This window comes from Corvus brachyrhynchos, unplaced genomic scaffold, assembly GCF_000691975.1.
Source record: "Corvus brachyrhynchos isolate BGI_N302 unplaced genomic scaffold, ASM69197v1 scaffold307, whole genome shotgun sequence".
NCBI lineage: Eukaryota > Metazoa > Chordata > Aves > Passeriformes > Corvidae > Corvus > Corvus brachyrhynchos.
The window spans coordinates 2,369,406-2,392,240 of NW_008239288.1; the positions used below are offsets into that span (position 1 = coordinate 2,369,406).

At 40.1% G+C, this 22,835-nt stretch overlaps 1 protein-coding gene across 16 annotated transcripts in view; it reads right to left on the bottom strand.

The window, feature by feature from the left end:
• CELF2 (CUGBP, Elav-like family member 2) overlaps positions 1–22,835 on the bottom strand; it is a 549,582-nt gene that overhangs the window by 103,066 nt on the left and 423,681 nt on the right. The window lies entirely within an intron of this gene.

Sequence of the window (22,835 nt, forward strand, 5' to 3'; positions counted from 1 at the left end):
AGCAGGAATTCATTGTTACATCCCAAGCAGAAAATCAGGTTAAAGCAGGACCCTATTTAAAGGGCCTTATACAAAAGAGCTAAGGTTGGTTCCCCCCTTTCTTTGAAACCAGGCAGTACTGGAGGCAGGACACTCATCTCAGTTTCAAGAATGAAAAACAACCTACAGGTGAATTTGCCACTGCTGGGATAGTGGAGGCTGCTGATGGTTGACAGAATTAACTCCCTGCATCTGCAGAATTTTCAGTAAAGCAGGTGGTTTTAGTTGTCTTAATTCTGTGGTTTCCCTTTTGACAGCATGGTCCAGCCAGGTGGTCTGTGGGACCAAACATGGGTTGCTGTCACTTTCTCCACTGGAAACATGTGAAGTAGCTTTTGCTGCAGCACACACATGCCAGGCAGCTCAACACCAGCCCCAGGGTCAGGTCAGGGCTCACAGGCAGATCCTCAGGGAAGAACTATAATGTCACAGGCATGGGACAAAAAGCAAGGGCCAGGGTTTGCCTGTAATGCCCCATGGCAATGAAATCTGCTCCTTGACTTCGAAGATGAGATGTTTTCTGCAAATGGGGTGTTTGGTGACCCAGCTGCTATGGGGAGAGGGGAAAACATTCTGAGCAATGCTGGTAGGGGGGCAGAAGTGGCTACTGAAGTAAAACCTACTTCACATGAAACAGGATGATGCAGGTCTTACTGATGAAACAGAAAACAATCCTGTTCTCTTAATCACAGTCAGAGGTTTGTTACAACTCCAGAGAAATGTCAAAACCAATCAGTAAATAAAAGAAACCCTGGCTCATGAGCCTTGGTTCTCCCTTGGAGCGTGACACAGATAAAATAATCTGTGCTTCAGGCGGTGAGCAAAGATGATGCTTGTATCAGCTGCCTAATGTTGACCAAAGTGAAACATCCCAGCCCACCTGACATGCTTGCTTGTGTTCAACCCTGCAGCATCCCTGTAATGGCAAAAGACACAAGGAGAAGGTGTGCACAGCAGCACACAGCAAACACTGGAAGTAACTGTGTGGAGGTGGCCCATACCACACTTTGGAAGGAAGGGCTGAATCCAGAACGGCCCCTTCATTGCCCCTTGCTTGGCTCAAGCTGTGCATGGTACTGTGAATGCTCCCTCTGGCTCTGCAGCCAGGCCAGTGACAACCATTACCTCTGTAACAAGAAAAAGTGACCATGTATTCCCAGATGGAACACACAAGTTTATCCCTAAGCAGAAAATCACTTGCAGGCATAGAAAAACATGGGCAGGCAGGTAATGCAGACTTAACACAGCTGAGAGAAACATTTTTCATACTGCCAACAAGTTCTTCAAAATTTCACACTTTACGATGGAGATGGTTTAATAATTATTTCAGTAAGCAGAACATTGTTCGCAGGGATGTGTGCTAGAGACAGGCACAGCCTGTTAGGGTTTGTGTTTGCTTTAAGTGTTTCTAAATCTTCTGTTTCACTGGAAAATTCTGAAAATTTGTATTATTTTACCCCAGATGAAAATGAGAAAATAATCCAAGTTTGTGACATTTAATAGTTCAACTTTGAGACAACACTGCAATATTTTTCTATCCTGCCAGCCAGCTCCAAGTCTATCTCCTATTGTTTCTTTGTTTGGTTTATGAGCTTTTTAATATAAAGTTTTTTAACCAGGAGAGAAGATTCAAGGGGAAAATATCAAGCTGTAATCACAAATTTGCAATTGCCATGTCCTTTTCCATGGGCCCGAAGAGTTTCATTTTAGATTTCAGCTCTGTGGGTTCATTCTGATAAGACGAAATTTGAAATCTATTGGTTTATCATTCTTGGCACTACTTGAAAGAACTGCACTTGAAAGATGAATATGCTGTGAAATACCCTTTAACTGGTCATTTTTGGGAAGTAATAGCTCAGGAGAGAAAAATGTTCCTGTGAATGAGGGTCGGAAGAAACAGTAGCTTAATGGGAAACGTGCAGATGTTTCAGGCAGGTCATCGGACCCTGACAAAAACAGAGACTTCTAAGCTCACAGACTTATACATCTGAAAATACACATGGATAAAATTTTTCTCAGGATACATTTGGCTTATATCTTCTTAAATAAAACAAACCCCACAACAAGAGCTGGTTTGCTGTGGTTTGAGTAGAGTATGGACACTTACTTGTGGAAACCTGAATTTGAAAGTATTTGCTACAGAGGTCAGAGCTGGACTCAAAAAAGAAAATAAGAGAGCAGAGAGTAACAGAAAAGGGAATAGTCCATGTTTACCCAAGGAAATGCTGTAGCTTAGCCTGTGAATTTTCCAGAGGTGCTGCATCCATGTTACACAAACTGCACTGAAGATGTCTCCACTGTAAAATCGCTTTAGGTCAGTACATAGAAAAAAGTACCTAATTCAGTTTTTTCTGCAGGAATACTGGAGGGGAAGATGCCTATGTAAAAGGACAGGGCTAGTCTGTGTTTTAGGACTGGTAGCTGTCCCCTGCTTAAAGGCAAAGAGGCAATGATCTTCCTTCCTCCATTTTACTAAAGAAAATTTGATATTCAAAGACAAACAAGTGACACAGCTGGAAAAGAAAGAATACAGCCCTCCCCTTCAGGCCCCATGCACACAGTCATTGCTTCATCACCAACAAATTCGACGGCAGTTTGAATCACAACTAGACTTTTCTGACACGCAAATAGCTCAAAGCCTGGCAGTGATAACCTTCTCCCCTCCTAGTCAGGACAACTTAAAAGGTGAATTGGTTAGTGGACATGGTTCTGCTGCTCCTCAGCAGCCCGAAATACAGCCCAGTTTAACTCCACATGGGTTAGTGTATTCTTGCCCACAGGCAGAGGAGCTCGTGCTGCCTGTCAGTACCTCCAGAGCAAATCTCCCACGCTCTGCTGAGCTGGTTGTGCTCTACTTGGAACAGTATTTACTACAGCGTAAGGCATTTCTTCTTTGTACCTTAAAAAAAATGCTGAATGAATCATGCAGATCCCTACAGTCCCTTAAGGACATCGGCAACAACTTCATGGCTATCCCGCCAGATGCTTGAGCAGACTGAATAAAACCTGCCACTCCGTGCTGCTCGGCGTTTAATGGCAACAAATGGGATGCCTGAGAAACAGCAGCAGAAAACAGCCCCACTTCTCAAGGCATCTGACGAGCAAACGCTGCAGTGTGGACACTACAATGCTCAACTTCAACACCTCATTAAAAAAAGGGAAAAGATCTCTTACTTCAGCTTGTTTTCACTCTCCCTCCTCCTTCCCTCCCCCCTTCCCCTTTTTTTCTTTTTTCAAAGGAAATTTAGTGCCAGAGAAAGACCTCAAGGTCCCAGCCATTGGGAGAGAGTTGACACATTCAATTCTCCATGACACGTTCAATTCACAAGCCCTTGCTCGGCCTGCCAAAGGCACCAATTAGCACCAGTGGTGGAGATTTTATTTATTTAATTTCTACAGAAACCTGTTTAGCAAGACAGTGACAGGGACAAACAGCCTCGTGTATAGCTAGAAACAGCTTTACGTGAGTCACTGTCAAAGATGGCAGCAATGGATTACAGGGGAATCAAGCCATAGGTTCACTGAAGTCCTCATTTAGAAGTGAGGAAGGGGAAAAAGAAGATCAAGTGGTGAAGACTTTCAGACTACTGTAGCCATGATTTTCTGCTGACAGTGAACTTGGGTTTCTGGAGGACATTGTGGAATTATGACAAATTGCAGTTTTCACCATGAAACTTCAAGAAATGCCATTCCTCCGGTAAGCAAGAGGATTTTTTCAAAGAGCTGTTAGTGACCCCTTGTAATGGGGCTTCTCCTCCCGTGTGACTTCTGCTCTATGACCCAAGTTTACCTCCCAGGAGAGCAGCCACAGCATTAATAGGCTGCAAGATCCAGCTCTATGACATCTCCAGGAGCTCTGCCATACCATTATTTCCTTCACTTTCTCCCAGTTCAAACACAGACTAATTATGCCGTGAGAGCTGTTTACATTCCTAATTTTGAACAACTAACAAAGGGAAGCTCTCCTCCACTTGAAGATGTGGCTTACACAGTCCTCGTTGGCATTTAACGGCAGTGGGATCTGTGTAAGAGGCTTAATCTCTCAGCCAGGATTTCATGCCTGAATGAATACGCCAACCTCCATCTTGCTTCGGGTGAGAAAAAGTCTTTTACAGCTCCCTAAACTGAATAGACAATTCCTGTGTTAAAGTTACCAAGAATTACACATGTGCATCAATATGAGAAAATAACCCTTGGATGTGGACAGGAATTAAAACACGCTCCACAAGATGCTCTGAGGTTTTGATTTGCTTGAAGAAAAACATTCTGGAATTTCCCAGGCCTGAAAATTTAACTCTTGGGAATTAAAAGAGAAAAGATACAGGAGGGAAAAAACCAACCTGTATTTGTTGGTCTGATTTATTAGTTTCTTTAGTTTTCAACTGTCAAAATTTGTCAGTTTGGATCTCTCCTGTGTTGTGCATATTATCACCTGCTGCCAGTATCTGAACCCTAACCATGGGGCATAGAAATACAAGAGCTTATCAGGGTGCCTGCAAAGCATGCAACAACTTAAAAATGAAATTTGCTTTACCTTTTAGACTAATAAAATAAACACTTCAAAACAGCTATAATGATTATCTGATGATTGAACTCTGTATTCTTTTAGCAAGTAATGGAATCCTGGCAGACAAATTCAATTCAAAACACATTCACATTCAGGACATCAACAAAGTCATCATGTTGTGAATTGAAAATTCCTTTAACGGCCGCGTTTGAATTCTAAGGGGCTGACAGATCAAGGGACTGAAGGCCCTGGAAGGCTAAATGAGTGAAGTCCTGCTATGTTTCTTTCTTTCTGTGAATGAAGCTCACTTTTGTGTATGCATTTGCAAGCAGAACAGGTGCTGGCTTCATACAAGCCTGGAATCTCAATGGGGACAGTAGCTTCTTGTCAATCCAGCACAGTTCAAGCTAGTTTAAGTTAAGGAGGATTTCTTTTTCTTGTTTTTTTTCCCCACTCCAAATGTTTCTCTCCTGATTTCCACATTCACTCACCCACTACGAAAATTTAAACACTACACTAATACAGGGCAGGCTTTAACAAGCTCTCTTGCATTCCAGCCATCCACCCAAACTCTGGAATATGTGCTCTGTAAATCACAAGCAGCTGCCTGAACAGTGTGATTTGCAACCAAACACACCATGACCTGTAATGTCATTTTCCAAAAGCCAATGAAGACATTAAAAGCTCTTTTCCACTAAAGCTACTGAGAAGACCTGTTGCTACAAGGAGTTCAGGTGTGTGGTTGGGCAATGAGAATTTTCACTTTTGTTACATTTGGTGCAGTGCAATGGGAGCCTTGCCTGGCATTTATTCTGTGCTACAGATGTTAGTGCAATTAGCTAACCTGCACTGGAGATGCTGGTCTAGTATTAGGAGAGGTATTTCAAGTCTTAGAGATTTTGATTGGGTCATTCCAGACAAAACCAGAGAAAACCATGAACTGTCTGAATAGCAAATACAGCCATTTCTGACCAAGGAACCCAGAAATAAAAATCCAACTCTTTTTGAAACTCTGCTTATCAGAAGAAGGTGGCTAAGGCAGGGATGTGTTTTGAATCCTACCTGCACCATCCTTATGCTCTATTGTTTATGGAGTCATGGGAGAGTAAGATGGAAAGGATTCACTCCTGAAGCAATCCCTGATAGAATTGCCGAATACAGCAGAAATCAACTTTTAATGATGCCACCTCCCAATTAGCTCAGGTTTGCTAATAGTTTGATATAATTGGCACCCTGATGGAAACCGTATTACCAGTCCTGTCACCAGCCAGGAAACCACATTGCCACTCTAATGACAGCACATATTATAGCGATGCCACTTCTAATATTAATACATTAGCTGAATGTAGGAAAGGGCTCACATGTGAGAAGGATTCACAACTGGGACGTGCCAAATTCCACCCTGTGCTCTAATTTTCCTCCTGGTTATAGCATTCAGGGTGGCAGTGCCCCAGCCCCAGAGTGCCCCGCATTGCATTGCTTGCATTAAAGCACAAATGCTCCAGGCCGGTAACAGCCCCGTAAATGGCCAGTGAAAAATGATCCCATGGAGCTCAATTTTTTCTCTCCATGCCTTGCAAGTTATGACGGCCTTTCTGTTAATTGGCCACAAGTCCTAGTTTGCTGTCAGCCTTCAGCTGCACCGGGGAGCTCTTTTGGAGGAGTCGCACTCTGTCATTCCCATACCCTTGTGAATACAAATGCTCTCTATAAATGTCCTCTGCCTACAAAATGGAAGTGTTTTTTTTTCTTCTTCTTCTTTTTTCTTTTTTTTTTTTCCTTTTTTTGACCTAGATTAAATTTGCTGCATTTTCAAGCCTTTTGGGAAAGCAACTAAGAACTAATATGCACCAGTTCATGTGCCACAACACTTCCCTACCCATTATTATGTAAATTTTGACTAAAGTGTGACACAGATAGAAAAGATATCAAGGGCAAAATTGCCAGAATCTACTTTTCTTGCTCTCTGAAATAAGCCAGTTATATTAAACAGTTTTAAATGGCTAATAGCTGTACAAGTATCTGAAGAATTTCAATGTACAATTTTTCATATAGGACAATGACAGCTTTTGCAAATTCCCAAACTCTCCTGCTGCCTGTGTAATCACTGAGAAGTGAATGGCCAGCATCCTGGAACCGTCTGTTTTACTTCTGAAGGATGGGGCCAACTTCCACACCTGCAGCTTGGCAACACTCGTATGATATCTGCACTAGGTGGTGATGAAGGAGTAAAAAAAAAGCAGATGCAGAATTAGATTCTATACATGGTGGCAGGGTAAATAAATAACACAAATCAGGTTTATAGCATCAAGGCAATTTTGTGTCATTACAAACTAATCTGTCCCTAAAGAAACCATCCTTGCGTGCTGGGATGGAAGCGGAGCTTTATTAGTCTGGGCTGAGTAGTGGACGAGAGACATTGCAACACAAACTCAGGAAGTTCTGTGAAGACAGAGCTGAGCAGTCAGGGGCACTGAGCCTGCACATCAGCACTGCACCAACACCCTGATCTGCAGGTGGCCTGGCCTGGAATGCTCCTCCTTTGCCAGCCCGTCCAAGTACCCACCCAGTGCAAATCCCTAGGGAGAGCCATTGAGATGGACAGCTGTCGCTCAACCAACATCAGTGGGAAAATCAAAGCAGCAGCTCAGTGACTCCTGTTGAGTTCATGTTTGGTCTGTTCGCATTTCTAGATCTCAGGGGTGGAGAATAATTGGGATCTTATACATCAGTCCATATGGGTTACAATAAAGACTGCTTGTCAGAGCTTTTGGACAAGAAATTCTCAAATAAATAGGACAGCAGGGGGAGATGGCATTCCAGCCTCTACGTCTATCAGGGGTGTCCCATGGGAACTCACTGCACTTCCCACTTGTAAAATACAGAAAAGAATATACACAAAATACGAGAATTTTTTTTAAACTGGAAATAGTTTTAAATAAGTCCTGTCACTATGTATATATATTGTATCAAGAAAGAAATCTTGAAATTGGGGGGACATCAAAATGAAACTACAAAAAATGAAAAGTACAAATAATTAATTATTTCTTATGCTGCCTTCTTGTCATTTCCCTTTACCTTTTCTTCCTTCTTTTCCTTCTTATTCTTGTACTAATGCTCCTTAATCTTTAATTCACTTTCTTCTTCCCTCAAATAAATTCTTTTTCTTTTCTTCCTAGCTGATGGTTATTGTTTCCCTTTTCTTTGGCCAGGTAACAATTGACTGGAATTTACTGGCTTGAATTTACTGGCTTTAAAATGAATTAACATGTCCTCTGTGCAAGTTAACCCCTAAGTTTGACCATCTGCTAAATACATCTTTGGATGCAGTAGAGAAAGAGGGTTCAGAGAACAGATGCTGAAAAAAAACGGAAATACAAAATTAAGATGTCCCTTATGAATCCATTCTTGCAGCAGAAAACTGCTGTAACACTGTATTTCAGTTCAAAAAGACTCTAAAAAGATCATGTTTACATAAATTAACATAGGCAGGGACACATCTTTCCCTGATGTCACTTCAAACGCCCTATTGTCTCCAACCCTGGCACTCACTAGTAGCAAATCAAACTTCCCAGCACATACATCTTACAGTCCTGGATTTCCTTTTGTTTTTTCTTTCACTTGAATGCTTGAGAAAGATCACTGAAGACTGGCTTTTCCTGATAAGACTTCCAGATCACTGCTCTAATGAAACCTCTAATTGCACTGTGACTCCTGAGAAGCCATTCAAGTCCTAGTTCAACTAGGAGGCAACTCTGTAGTGAAAAATACTTGGAATAGAAGAGCTTTACTATAAACTTATCCCTTCAAAATAATCAAATCTTTGAGAGTTATTTGCAATTTATAAACTTTCTCTGTCACTATGAAAAACCTATGTCTTGTACTGGAAATTATCTTCACTGGTTAAATGCCAAAGGCATCCTGGGCTGCATCAGGCAGAGCAGGACAGTGGAGTTGATCCTTGCCCTCTTCTCAGCCCTGCTGAGACATGTATGGGTTTCTGGATCTCCTTTTTTTTCCCCAGTAAAGACATCTGGACATACTGGAGCCTGTCCAGTGAAGGACCATGAAGATGAGGAAGGGTCTGGAGCACCTCTCATATGGAAAGCAACTGAGAGAGCTGGGACTGTTCAGACTGGAGAAGAAAACATTGGAAGGAGTAAAGAAGGTAGAGCATTCTCACTGGTCCAGTGACAGGGCAAGAGGCTGTGGCCACAAATTAAAAGAGAGGAAATTCCATTTAAAAATAAGGAAGGACATTTTTATACTACAGGTCATCAAACACTGGCATAGTTTGCCCAAACAAGTTGTGGACTCTCCTTCTCTGGAGATAATTAAAATCCTGCTTGGACAGAGCTCTGACAAACCTGCTGTAGATGACCCTGCTTTTAGCTGGGATTGGACGAGATGAATCCCAGAGGTTCTTTCTGACCTCAGCCAGCTTGTGATTCTGTGAAATGGCAATGAAGGAATTTAACCGGCTTCTGACAACATCCCCCCTAACACAGCTCAACTTCCCCAGAAATACATTGCAAGCTTATTTAACTCTAGCAGACAATATCAGTTAAATTACTGTTTTATTGCTGTACCCATCAGATGGGAACCAGCTCTCATTCACTAGCAGATTTCACACACAAGATGAGTTTTTTCATAGCAAGAACACGGGAATTAATGCTTTTTTCTTTTTTTAAAGAAACAGAATCTGAAACCTTTTAGCACCTTCTAGTACCTAAAGGGGACCGGGATATGCCTGGAGAGGAACTTTGCCAGGGCATGTAGTGGCAGGACAAGGGAGAATGGCTTCAAACAGAAAGAGGGCAGGTTTCAGGTGGGTATTAGGAAGAAATTCTTTACTGTGAGAGCAGTGAAACAGAGGAACAGGTTGCTCAGAGAAGCTGTGGATCACTGGAAGTGTTCAAGGCCAGGCTGGATGGAATTTTGAGCAACCTGGTCTAGTGGAACATGTCCCTGCCCAGGGCAGGGTGGTGGAACAAGGTGACCTTTAAGGCCCCTTTCAACCCAAACCATTCTATGATTCTAGGATGATTCTATGAACATCCCAGCATGGCAGATATTGCCATAGACACACAAGACAATAAAATGTCTTGTGTCATACCTTGTTTTAGAAATATATCAATACATTTATGAATTCATGATAACACAATGCATTTTTTTAAGTTGCGGTTTATCCAGTCCTGTTGTATCTGACATGAAGTTTTGTTTAAACCTCACTGACAGCTCTAAACCTCTGAGCTTGTATCTTCTAAAGACAGCATAGGAAAATCCAGAACTATCAGTACGAAGAGAAAAAAGAGGAAGAGGTCCAGAGAGAAGGAGTCATAAAAGAAGGTACACAGAGGAAAGACTGCTATTGCTGACACTTCACTCATTTACAAAACAACAAAACCTCAACCCTACCCAGAAACTTGGCAAGAATATCGTGCATGGGGTATTTTCGACATTTAACTGGATTTGGAAGAGTTGGATACCATTTCTACAAGAGAATCTAAAATCTGACCTTGAATAACTCATTTCTAGGAATAGGGTGTTGAAGTTCTTCTGAAAATAATGTTCAATGCCCATCTGAATCTTTCGATGCCTAAATGCTTTTGAACAATCTGGCCTTTCATCTCCCTATGCTCTAGCTTTTCCTTGTAAAATAGAAAGAATAAAATGTTCTGAGCTCAAAGGAGTACTCTGAAGAAACCATGAAAAGATAAAAATTGAGGTAAAAAGACACAGCCATTGTAGTGACAATGAGTAACAGCAGAGCAGTATGTGCCAGCGCTGCTTCCATCTGACTCACTGCAGTCTGTCACACTTCCTCCAAAAGGTACCTTATAGGAAATGGAAGAAATCAATACAAGACATTTGAGATGGCTTAAAGGATGCTTGAGTAGCATGGGAAGAAATTCTATGATAAATGTTGCCTCTAAGTGCCCTGAACTTGAATCAACAAATAACTGTTTCCACCAACATCCCCCCTGCCCTGATTTTTCTGCTTTTGGCCAAGCCACGGAATTGGGGGCTCCATTCTCTGCTGGTGGAAGAACTGGCAACGCCTGCACTCTGTGTCATGATTTGCTTCAATATACACACTATTTTAACGGAGATAATTTTCAACTTTTATACTTTTTTTCCCCCTGATAAATATGTTTCCCCATCTCTAAAATTCAGGTCTAAATCCATTGTCTGAATCCATCACACTCCCTGCTCCCTTCGCCCAAGATGCAGTCAAACACTTTCAACTCTGTCTCGACTTCAACATCATGAACCCTTGCACATCTTGTATTGATTTCTAGGCATTCACAGCTTCACTCTCACAGGGTCACAGCACATGTCAAATCTTTCCTGCATTGCACCTTCAAGCAGTGTTTCATCTAAGGAGCTTCGCTTTGCCTGAACTTGTTAGCAGTGACACATTTGTTCCCCAATTAAGCTTTCTTTATAATAATAATAAAAAAGAAATAGAAGTGATTCCTGGCAACTTTTCTATCTTTCTAGTCAGTTGAAACAATTTTATGCAGATGAAGATGCAGCTCCACCAAGCCTTTGAACTTTAAGCATCATCTTTACTTGGCTTTGAACTCTCAACAGGGCCCATGATCTTTCAAAGCAATGTACTCTGCTGTGGAAACTTCAAAAAAAGAGAGAAAAAGGCATGGTTAGAAAAAAAAATGCAAAAGATAGGGTTTTTTTAAATGTTTGATGCTCCTGGAAATAAATAAAAAACCCAACTGAGTGGTATCTGAAGAAGTGTATTCGGCACTCAAGTGTTTCCCTAATTAATTGTTTAGATGAGTGCTAAAATAAATGCAGCAGCAGCAAAGATAAACAAACCACTTTAGTAATAAAGCCATATATTTGTGCAGGCACACAAAAATAAATGGCAGCACTTAATGAGCACAAGCAATGAGAACGAAGAACACACTTCATGTGGGGGACCTATGCTCAGAAAGCTCAAGCTCAAAGATATTTGAGAGGTATCTCACAACCACTTCCCAACCTGCCTCTTGTTTGCCTCTTGCACAGAACCTTGTTTGGCACAGACTAACATTGTAAAAAATGCAGTGTCCTGATGAAGAATCATAGGTCACGTTTCACCTTGCCCGGGCAGCCTCACCAGGGCAAGGAAAACACTTCTGGGGAGAGACTGCTAGCCTAGTTAATTATTATTCCTCTTTATTTTTGTCTGATGATTAACTAATGTAAAATCAATGAAGGGAGATACAGAATAGATGTGTAACATGTACTTCCAAAATGAGAGAGAAAAGCTAAGATGATTCATACAGTCTTTTCCTTCTGACTAGAAAATGAGCTAGCAAAGTATAAATACTGGGGGAAAGTGTTATTTTGTATATGTAGGAAAGCAGTTTTAATAGAATTATAAGACCGTTAGAGGCAGGAAAATTCATCTAAGCTACTCTCCCAGAGAGGACAGCATTACACTTCCACACATAATTCTTCCAAAGTTTTATCATGTTCTATCTGTAGATTTCCCAGAATCAGATTTCCCATCATTTCCTGAAAAAAACTATTTTGAAATCTCACAAAAAATATTTTAAATATGCTTTTCACAGTAAACACTTTCAGTTTTGCTTAATTTCCTATTGCTATTTATGGCTTGAAGACCTTATGAAATAGTGCTATTACTTATCTTAGTGTAAATGATTTGACAAGCAGACAAAAACATAAAACCCCACATGCCATACAAATAAATATGTTATTCTCCTCAGAAGCCTTCATAGAACTGACTATTTATTTCTTGCAACTATCACCACGTATGTCCCAGAAAACTGATGAAAAAATCTATTCATGAATATTTAACATCTGTTAAAGGTAGGGAATATTGAGACCATGTTGGATGATGCATAGGACATGTTGTAAGTCTGTTAGTTAATACCAGCTCAGAGAAGTCCAAACAGGAGTATCATGATCTATTGGTCCTATGGCTCCCCAAAGATCAAGATGTGGCATTTAATCAGACCAAGATTTAAAATAAACCTCCAGCAGCCTATTTTCAAGTTATGACAAGAGAAATACTTGGCTCTGGAGGTATAGGCTGTATGACATTATTGGCAACTTATCAGGACAAGAAGAGAAAGAACCTGGATGATTGGCAACTTAATCAGAGGGAGAAAGAAAAATAGAGAAAAGGAACAAAATGAGTGCCTAAACAGTGGTGTGTTGGCTCCTGCGGCTGTCAAAGGTGGCCTTGAGCAGGCAATGGCAGGAGGGCTTACACTGAAGCTTGTCTGCAAAGTAGATGAAACTATTCAGTGCTCCTTGGCATCAATAGCATGTGGCTCCTGAATGTATCTAATCACATTTGGAGAAGCAGGATTCTGCACGGTGTTTTCTGGAGGTCACCATGGCAGCCACAGGAACATGTCCAACAAAATATCACGGATGCGCAGCTTCGATACCAAAAAACTCAGAGAGCTTTAGAACAAAGTCCCCAGTCTTAACTGCAAGCTAAAAAAAAATACAAAATAAAATCTCTGAGCGATCATATTTTGGTACCAGAGGTTGTTTAGTTAACTTGACAGTGTGACCTCATATTTTATTCAACATGTTGTTATTGTGTAAAATATCTCTGCTGAGCATAAACAATGCAAAGTTTTCCTGGATGGGAGCTGAGAAATGGTGGGTTACAGGTTAGATTGTCAAACAAGCCTTGCAAACACCAGTTCTTACTGGGAACAAGCATCGCTTGCTGTTTTCACACAAAGCCCTACTCATAGGTTACTTGTATTTATCCACAGAGTACAGTGGATCAACAGAGGAACTGCAAAATAACGCCCTAAAAATGTGAAGTCTCTTTTCCCACATGAAATGGGATATGGGCAAATAAGGATGTGCTTGGAGGGCAGTCCTGTTAATATTGGGGCCCCTATCTTTTACAATGTTTTGGCTCCTGCTAAGACTTATTAGGAGAAACTTAAAGATAATTCCAAGCAATTTGAAATCCTCTATCAGACTCCAGAATTACTCACTCTTGCATTCTGTATGCCAGAAAGAGAAACCATAATGTAGAGCAAAATTATTTCTGGAACTGCACATTGCACATTTTCACTATAAAGCATATCACAAGCTTTGACACAGAGATAACTAAGCGATTACTTGTCAACCTCCACTCATTCCATCAGTCTTAAAAATTAGGATAAAAAAAGCTTTTCATGTGCAACAACGGGCTACATATTAGTCCTGCAGAATTGTAAAAAATGTGGAACTAAATATCAGACAAGCCCAATTTAAAATGATGAAACACTTCTGAATTCTAAAACAATTAGGCTAATTTACAACACATGGCCTGATACACTGGAAGTTTTAATCCTTTTATTTTCATTTTTAAAAGAGGGGACATTTTCCATGCTAGTCATAAATTACTACAATCAAGACTTATTTATTTTTTTCTCTGAATACTGTTCAGGAGCAATTCTAACATCCCCTAAAGAGGTTTGTGGAAGATTTATATTTTACCTGGGAAGATATACACGGAAGTAAATTACAGAGTTAGGAAAGGCAAACCATGACTCTAACTAAAGAAAAGCACCACCTCCTTTTTCTGTGCCTTTTCAGTGATGCTGTGATGCAAATTTACTCAGTTTTCATTGCTAGGTTCCTCATTTCTGCTTGTAAATCAGGCATCCTGGGATGCTCTGAGGATTAATCAGATGAGGGTTGCAGTTTTCTCCTCTACTCTTTGTAATGGCTCCTCCCAGAAAACACATGCATCTTAAATATTTCTGATCCCTCTGGGGGTGAGATTTAAACAAACACTGACATTGGCAATGCAGCCCTGCTTGATCACGGTACTAAAAAGTCATTATGTGTGTTTCAATATCCACTCAGTTATTACCAGTCTTTTAAAACAAAGAGAAAACTGGAGAAACTATTTTTTCCTTACCACAAGGCAATGTTAGTGATGGCAGCAACATTGCTCAAAACCTACTCGGAAGAATATTTTGGCTCCTTTGTTACAGAATACTGACATTTAAAGGATAAAACATAAAACAAAAGATACAGGGCATCCACAACACTTTCAAGGCTTTCCCTTTTGCAACACACATGGACAATGGATCTTAAACGAAAGTTCTGTTTCTCTACACTTAAGGGTATTAATATTTTAGTATGACTGCATCTGTGAATGAAGACATTCAAAAAGCCATTATGTTTTCAACTTAGGTTAATAATAAGGCTATTTTTCCACCCACTCTCTGGCACAGCTGTAATGTTCTTGGCCTCAAGTGGGAGGCAATGTGGAACAAGGATTAGCAAGATGGATGATATACAACATACAGTGCCAGTTCATATAAAATATTACTAGATTGGAAATGACTGTTTACTGTCTCAGTGATTATATGATCACTTTTTTTCCTTCCAAAGAACATACAGGATGTGATGCTCCTCTATGCCAATAAAGCTTAGTGCATAGCACCTGGGTAACGACAAATTAATTTTTGAGCTAAGCCTGATGAAGGGGTCAGCCAAAATCCTAGGCAGAGTTTATCCCCAGTACTATTTTACATGATGGAAAATGCATCCCTCCAATTCATCAATATTAGCACAGAAGAGAGATTATACAACAGAAAATAAATAAAATGGGGGGACTGAAACACCAAAAAAATGTTATGACTGTGTGTGTTTACAGTACAATAATAAAACATTTAATCTTGGGGGTTTGGGGGGGAGTTGGAAAGAGCGTCTCATAGCCCACTTCCAAATAAAATCAGTCAAAACATTTAGGCATGTACAGAACAAGCGTAGATTTGGCAGACAACAGGCTGGACGAACCAGCAGGGTTTTTTTCATTCAAGTTAGGTTTCCAAACTTGAGACCTTTGCGTCCTGGAACTCAAAATCTCTCGCCTCATCTAGTAGACCCACCCCTCTTAACAAAGGCCACACTGGCTCTACCATGAGCAGCCAGGGATACTGAGCCCTGGATTCTGGCATGTTCATGTACAGTCTTACCTCAAACCAGAAACCACGTGGGTCAAGTGTTATGTCTGATCCAGCCATAAAACTTCTTTAACCACAAAGTCAACATGAGTTGTTTAAATACCAAGTGCTCAGCAGTTCCCATCCCTTGGACTACTGGCCACAGCCACTGCCAAAATATCAGCAATACTTCAGAATTGAAAAATATTTTCTTTAATAATTTTAGTGAGAGAGCACTTTCACATGAAAGAGAAACAAAAGTGTTTCTAAATGGCAAAATCATTTCTCGTCCCTAAGCAAAGATCCTCTGAAAGCTGTGTGCACAACCCAAAGCACCTCCATTTTCATGTGGTTTACTGATTTAATAAAACACATAAACAGGCTTATATCATTATTCTGCCAGCTGCAGATGATCTAGATTCACTGAGCAAACTATTCCCACAAAAATATTTTAATTGAAATTAATCTTAATGTTCACTCCTCCTTCCCCCACAAGCCAACATCGAGGCACTTTGAAATGCACATTAGCTACTTCAATAAATAAGTGAGCAATTCTTGGTTTTCTTAACCACACAGGGCATAAGTGGATGATCTCTTTGCATGCCGTGGATGATGAAAAAGACATTAAGTATTAGGATTTTTCCTGTTTGGGTAGCCCTGTGAGAGCAAGCCAAGTTTGCAGGCTTGCTCTCCCTATCATTTCCAAAGCATCACAGTTTCCATGAGCAGTGCCTCTCCCAGTCAGGTCACCAAAACCTCAGCCCTGCATGCCCCAGCCTTTTCTTTTGCAGGGCTTTGTTCCAACACTCGGAGCAACTACCCAAAGTTTGAAAGTCTGCTCCTTTGACACACTCGATTTGGCAAGTGTAGAAAAAATGCTGTTAGATGAGAAAAAAGAAAAAAGAAGTGAGAAGTAGGCACATTCCCTTCTCCTACTCGCTCTCTAATGATCTTTGTGCTATTTTCTTTTAATTCTTGTTTAAAATTTCAGCCCTTTACAGTAAGATCAGCAAGAACAGACCTTTGCTTCACCAAAGATGCACAAAGCCCTTTTGTTGAGAACATGGGCCCAAAACTGGCGTCTGGGCCATGCAACTCTCAGTGCAGGCACACTGTCAATCCTTCTTGTTCAGCTCTGCTGTCAGTGTTTCAGGACAAAGATCATTCTACCAATCTGTTTGTACAGCATATTGTACAATCTGTTATGTGCATCTGCAATACAAACAGTAAATGATAATAAGGAGCATGTGGACAAGGCTGGAGCCCCAGATTTAGGGTCCCTTTGTTATCTGTGGCTCATGGACCCTGGTCTGCATCTGCACTTTTGACTTGCTGCATGCACACAATGTACCATGGGCACTCGCCATGAAATCTAAAGACTGCCTATTCCCAATTAAAAATACCCAAATGGTGGTTTTTTTCCCCTTCCTCCTATTTCAAGGGAGTAATTCAAAAGTTAAAACCATACCAATGGGAATGAGACACCAAATTACCTTTTGTAATATCCTTCTCAAATACAAAACAAAGCCATGAAACTTAGGGAGAAAGAGGAACAGCTCATGCCAGATGTTACCTAACGAATGTTCAATCATGAACACTACATACAAATGTATGAGAAAAAAATGCCTACTCTTAAACAGATTGTTCCCCAAAATCACATCTGACTGCAACAGTAATAATGTTTCTTATCCTTACTAAATATCTGTCTTTTTTTTTTGAAGACAGCAAACTCAGCTGACATTTCTGCACAGAACGTGGCGCTCTGCTCCTTGCAGCGCAGATTGCCAGGCTGCTGCTTTACATGCTGATTTCTCTTTTGCGAACTGAGACCTTGAGTACTTTCACGGGGGAAAAGCGGATCAATGATTTTTTAAGAGAGCTAAACAATTCTGTGTAATGAACATCAGTTAACACGGGCAATTACTCTTTCTTTTTCTCCCCCAAAACAACACCACAAAAAGAAAGAGGAGATTGTAACTCCTTTGAATGGCCTCACTGACTGTACCAGAATGCCACCCGCACACAGAAATACGGGTGGGTGAAGCTCAGGAGTGACATGTGGCTTGTTAAAATATAAGATGCGTAGGTGAATAAAAACTTTTGCCATTTGATTCAGCCAACAATAAAGAGACTTGTTGTAGAAACTATTTTACTGTTTCCCAATTTTCATGAAAGATTGGTTCAAACCCTCTTTCTTTGTTGCTTTTTTTGCTGAATGAATGGAGAATAAAAGAGTTTTTTTCTGCTAGATTTCATGTATTCGCTTTTTAGAAAATGCATGTGAAAGGAAAACAAAATAATATCAAACATAAAGGAGATGCAGGCTTCAATGGGATTTTTTTTTTGACATTCAAAAATATTCTGCAAAAACATCCAATATATCACATTTTCTCCTTAATGGTTAAAACATAAGAGTCGGAAAACTATGGATATCTTTATCCATGGTTTGAAGCATGTCTCTGCCTATGTCCCTGTGTTTCCACGCGTCTGAGTTTTCTGTTTATATCATGTGAATATGTAAATGCAGTTCATTTGCATTTCTGCTTTTATGTAGGAAGTCACACAAAATACCCCTCTGTATCTCATTGTGGCACATCTGTATAATGCAAGAGTGAGAGTCCTGCATTAACAACATCATTGAAAATACCACCAGGATTATTCAATTAAATCCCTCTGCCATCACTGCTGTTATTTGTGGTGGGCTTCCAAGCCCCAGCCTGGATCACCCCGGGTCTCTCTTGAACACCCAGACAATGCTTGGTTCCATCACTGGTACAGCCATGACCCAAACCCACTGCACTCAAGCTGGAAAGGACACTCATGCCAAAACCACACCTCCATGAGACACTTGGGAGAGGAATCTCCATAAAGAGCCTTGTTAAAAGGCTTGGTGATTCCATGCTCTGTACACACACCAGTGCCTGTTCCCAGCTCCTAGCCTGTTTCTGTTCAGCAAAGCAGTAAAGGAAATGCTTTAATTTTAATCACTTGCTGAAGTCATCAGGACTGTGTGCTTAGTTGAGCAGGGGTCTTTATGAGCCAAATATTATTCTTAGTAATAAGGAGACCTGGCAATACACTAGATGGAGCTTTTGATAGTAAGTAACATTAATTCAATTAAATCCTCTTACAGCACACACTCTCCAGCTAATGCAGTTTACAGTGAAATTTTCTCTGGCACTCATTTAAATATAATTGCTGCACTTATCTTGTCATGAGGAAATTTCTGAAGGTTACTTCTACTGTGCATGTGTAAACCTACAAGCTACACTGACCTTTAGTTTTGAGATTTTTTTTGAACTACTTAAACTGCAGAATCTAAATAATGATGATGATAATAATAATAATAGTAATGATTCCCTACTTTCACACAGCACCTTTTAACTCAATATATACCCAAGCGAGAACTAGCAAGTAACAAAGCACAGAAAGGCATCACATGCTAACTGGAAAGCTAAAACTGTTGGAAGTGAAAAGGTTGGAAGATGACACATTTGGAAACCTGAATTTTCATAGAGTGTTTTGCACAGTTCTTCTGAAAAACATGAAGGCGTTCTCCATGGAGACAATTTCATATTTACCTTTCATACACAAGCTGACATTATTTATAGCTATGGGGCATCATCTTCTGTCTGAATCAGAAAAGAGGTTCACATCCATTGACCCAATAGACTGGTTTTGGTGACAGTCCCAGCTGTTTTCCTATAGGTAGCCCAGTGATATACTGGAAAGCAGTCTCAATCACTTGCAAAACTGGAAAATGGGAGGTATCAGCCAAAAAACCCCAGTACACAAACCAAAACCCACCCAAACACAAAGTAAAACTTCAGTGTGTGTGCACAACTACCCATCAAGCCAAAGTCTTGAGAATTTAATGAAATATGGGAAGAACAAGTGTATAGATAGGAAGAGAAAACTGCTGAACATGATGGAAAAGAGCATTTTGGAAAGCCCTAAATATACACAGCAGACATTTCAGGCCCTTGTCCAGGGTAAACCTTCCCCAACAGCTCTTTTTCTTGTCTTCTCCTTCTCACAATGAGAAGCATCCTCAAATTAGAGATCTACTCGATTTTACCCTTTGAAATAGAGAAGAAATAATAATTTTGGGTTACTCTGCACCAAGCAGAGCATAACCAAGCAATGCACACCAAAGTGCTGAGAGCCATGGGAAGTGGGAAATACAAAATCTAAAGGGGAAAAAACAACTTCTGTGGCCACTCAACCTCTGTCCTGAGCTCAGCACTGCAAAAGGAAACCCTGCTGCCTAGTTTTTACTTCTCTTTATGCATGGGCAGGTGTTTGGAAGGGTGGGAAAGATTCAAAATATTTTTTTTGGCCGCCAAGTCTCACAAAGACTTTTTAATTTTTTTTTAGTATTAAATAAAAAGAAGGACCAAGGACCCTGCTTTCCCCATTTCCATCCTCCTGCTCAGACTCAGATGCCTGTCACATTAAGAAACATCAAGCGATTTTGTTCAGCTCTTATGGCACACAATAGCAGACGTTCAAGGGAGAATGTGGGACTGCAAAGCATTTTAAAACTCTTAAATAAAATGTGGGCTACAGTAGGCTCTCATTCAGAAGCAACATTTTCCCTTCCACTGAGAGTTCCCCCACGCTCTGGTGAAGTGAATTAAAATTGACACTGAGAAAAATCTAATTGAGCCAGAGACAACACAACACTTTTCACTATAGAAACTCAAGTCCTGGTGGAATTACTTGGGTTAATATAGTCCATTTTAAATCTACAATGATTTTTATATCCCATGATCTGCAAATAATAAAGGAAGATTGTTGTTTAAGACTCATTGTATTAATTAGGGGGAGCATAGGAAGAGTTAGAGCTGGTGCCTTTGGGTCTGCTCCACACTTGTTTTCTAACTGCAGTTCTCATCAGATCCGATTAATATGTAAATAAACTAATGCAGATCTCACCTGGGCAGTGTTAACATAACAAAATTTTTGTGTCAACCAGCTCAGAGATTCATGCTCTGAAAACGAAGGGAGCAGATTTGATGTAGGCAAAATGACACCAGCACAGACATGACATTATTTTCTGCCTGCTCAAAGTGACTCAAAAAATTTGGGAAAAGTCCCCCCAGGCCTCTGTATCTCAATTCTTCCAGCTGGTAAAAATGGAGTGATGCTATTTGTCTCCCTTTGCAAAACACTTGGAGATGTCTGGCTGAAGCAGCAGCGCTGCTCCTTACGGTGCCACACTCATCCTTGCAGCAAAAAGTTTCATGCAGTATATTAAATTAATCTACTCCCTATTGTGGTACAGCTCCCTAAAATTGCAGTTGAAGGCATGACATCTTGAGCTACGAGGAGATTTTAATTATTGTTTGAAACATAAATTTTCCCAATTCAGTTGGGTGAATAAGAGACACGGTTTATTAGAAAACATCTTCCACCTCTTTACAGCTCTGCTTAGTCCTCTAAAAGAATGCCTGACTCGGATGCAGTAGTTATTTTAAATTAAAACCACAAGGTAGTAGACACTGAAGTTTTCTCTTCCACAAATAATAATGAATTTATGCACCACAGAGTTTAATCTGCAGAGTGAAAGTCTAATGTCCCACTTAAAACTGCATACTCATGGGCATAGATTAGACAGTAATTAAGTTCAGTGAGAAACTGAAAAGATCCACTGGAAACATTCAAATTTAATTTATTCACTGGCTTGTCTCAGAGTGTTTTTATAAGCAATTAGAAAGACACAGATTCCTGAAAATGCATTCTTTCCCAAAACAGATGGACCAGGAGATTTATATGGCATACGCAGCCTTCCACCCACAGCTCACTGGCTTGAGTTAAGCTCAAACCAGGCTTAGAAGCCACTACCAGACTTTATCCTTGGGGAATTATTTGCTATCCTTTTGAAATATGCTGATGGTTACAGTGCACTATGAAACTGATATCTAAAAAAAAAGTAATACTACAACTGGCACAGCACATCCTTTTATAGCATCTGTATCACTGAAGTCTGACACTGAGCAGGTTGTGGATCCTGCCAGACCCAAAACATGCCCAAATCTGCCCTCTTGCTACCCTGCTCCCACAAAAAAATATACAGGGTGACAAGGTCTGGTGCAGGGAAGATGGAAGTAATGAAATAGTAATTAATTTACACTGCTATACCTATCTGCTTTTAATGCATTTCAAAATTATAAAGAATAGCAGACATCCTTTCAAGGCCCTCCTGGGGTTTAAATTTCATGTTAAGGACTAGGAAAATTGATGACATATTTATGCTAAAACTTTTAATGTGGTCTTTAGCTTTTTATTGTGACCCATCATTGTAATATTTATGTCTCTCACATCATCTCAGCAGTGACAGAGAAATTCTTACTGCCTTGGAGTCTCTCCCTCTATCTTTTAATAAGGAAATCTTCCTTCATTGTGGGTTTTAATTTTAGGCTATTATTTATTTGTGCATATATGTGCACAGGCACTTGTGACTGATTTTTGTGGGGTGACAGGAGCAGAAGATAAAAGCAATAAAATGCTGTTTTTGCAGTGGAAATGAGAGATTTGGAAGATGCAATACAGCTGAAATCCATGCTCATAAGTCTACTCTCCAATTGCACTTCATTTTTGACACTTCTCAGTTGTCAAATATTTTCTTACTTTGAGCTCCTTGACAAAGTGTGTGAAGATTTCAGACCAGTCCTCAAAACCTTTGCAAAACCTCCTCTTGTGTTAGAACCAAATGATTTTGATATTAGAACTGAATAGAATCAGGAACACTACATAACAAGAGAAGGGTTGTGTGGTTTGTTTTGAAGCCATTGTCCTTTAACAAAAACTCACATAACTTTTTATGTGACGAGCAGACTAATACTGTATGTTTATTCATGTAATAGAAAATTGGAAGAGGAAAGAATTTCAGTGCCACAATGTCATAAAATGGTCGAATCTCATTGATGTGAGAGTTAATATGCAACTAAAGAAACTGGATACCATGAATATCAAACTGACAGTATCTGGCACTTTTATAGATGTATATATTTTAAACGTAGGCAGCAATCTTGAAAATACTTAAACATGCCTGTGTTTTATGTCTGAGTATTATATCTATTGATTAATTCCTGCGTGCAAGTGTGTGCATGACTTGACTTAGATTTTTTCATGCATTACGATTTTCGCCTTTGAGATTATATATTTGAGAAACTGAGGTTTGGCATATTATTCACATTCAACAAAGCAATTTGATTAGTTGTTTTTTTTCAATTTTGCTGAAAGCTCAGGCTGTTTTAACTGCCTGCCTACGTGGTTTTTTTCCCCAATGAAGTGATGTCATTACAAACAACAGATTACACATTTATATTTTAAGAACATTT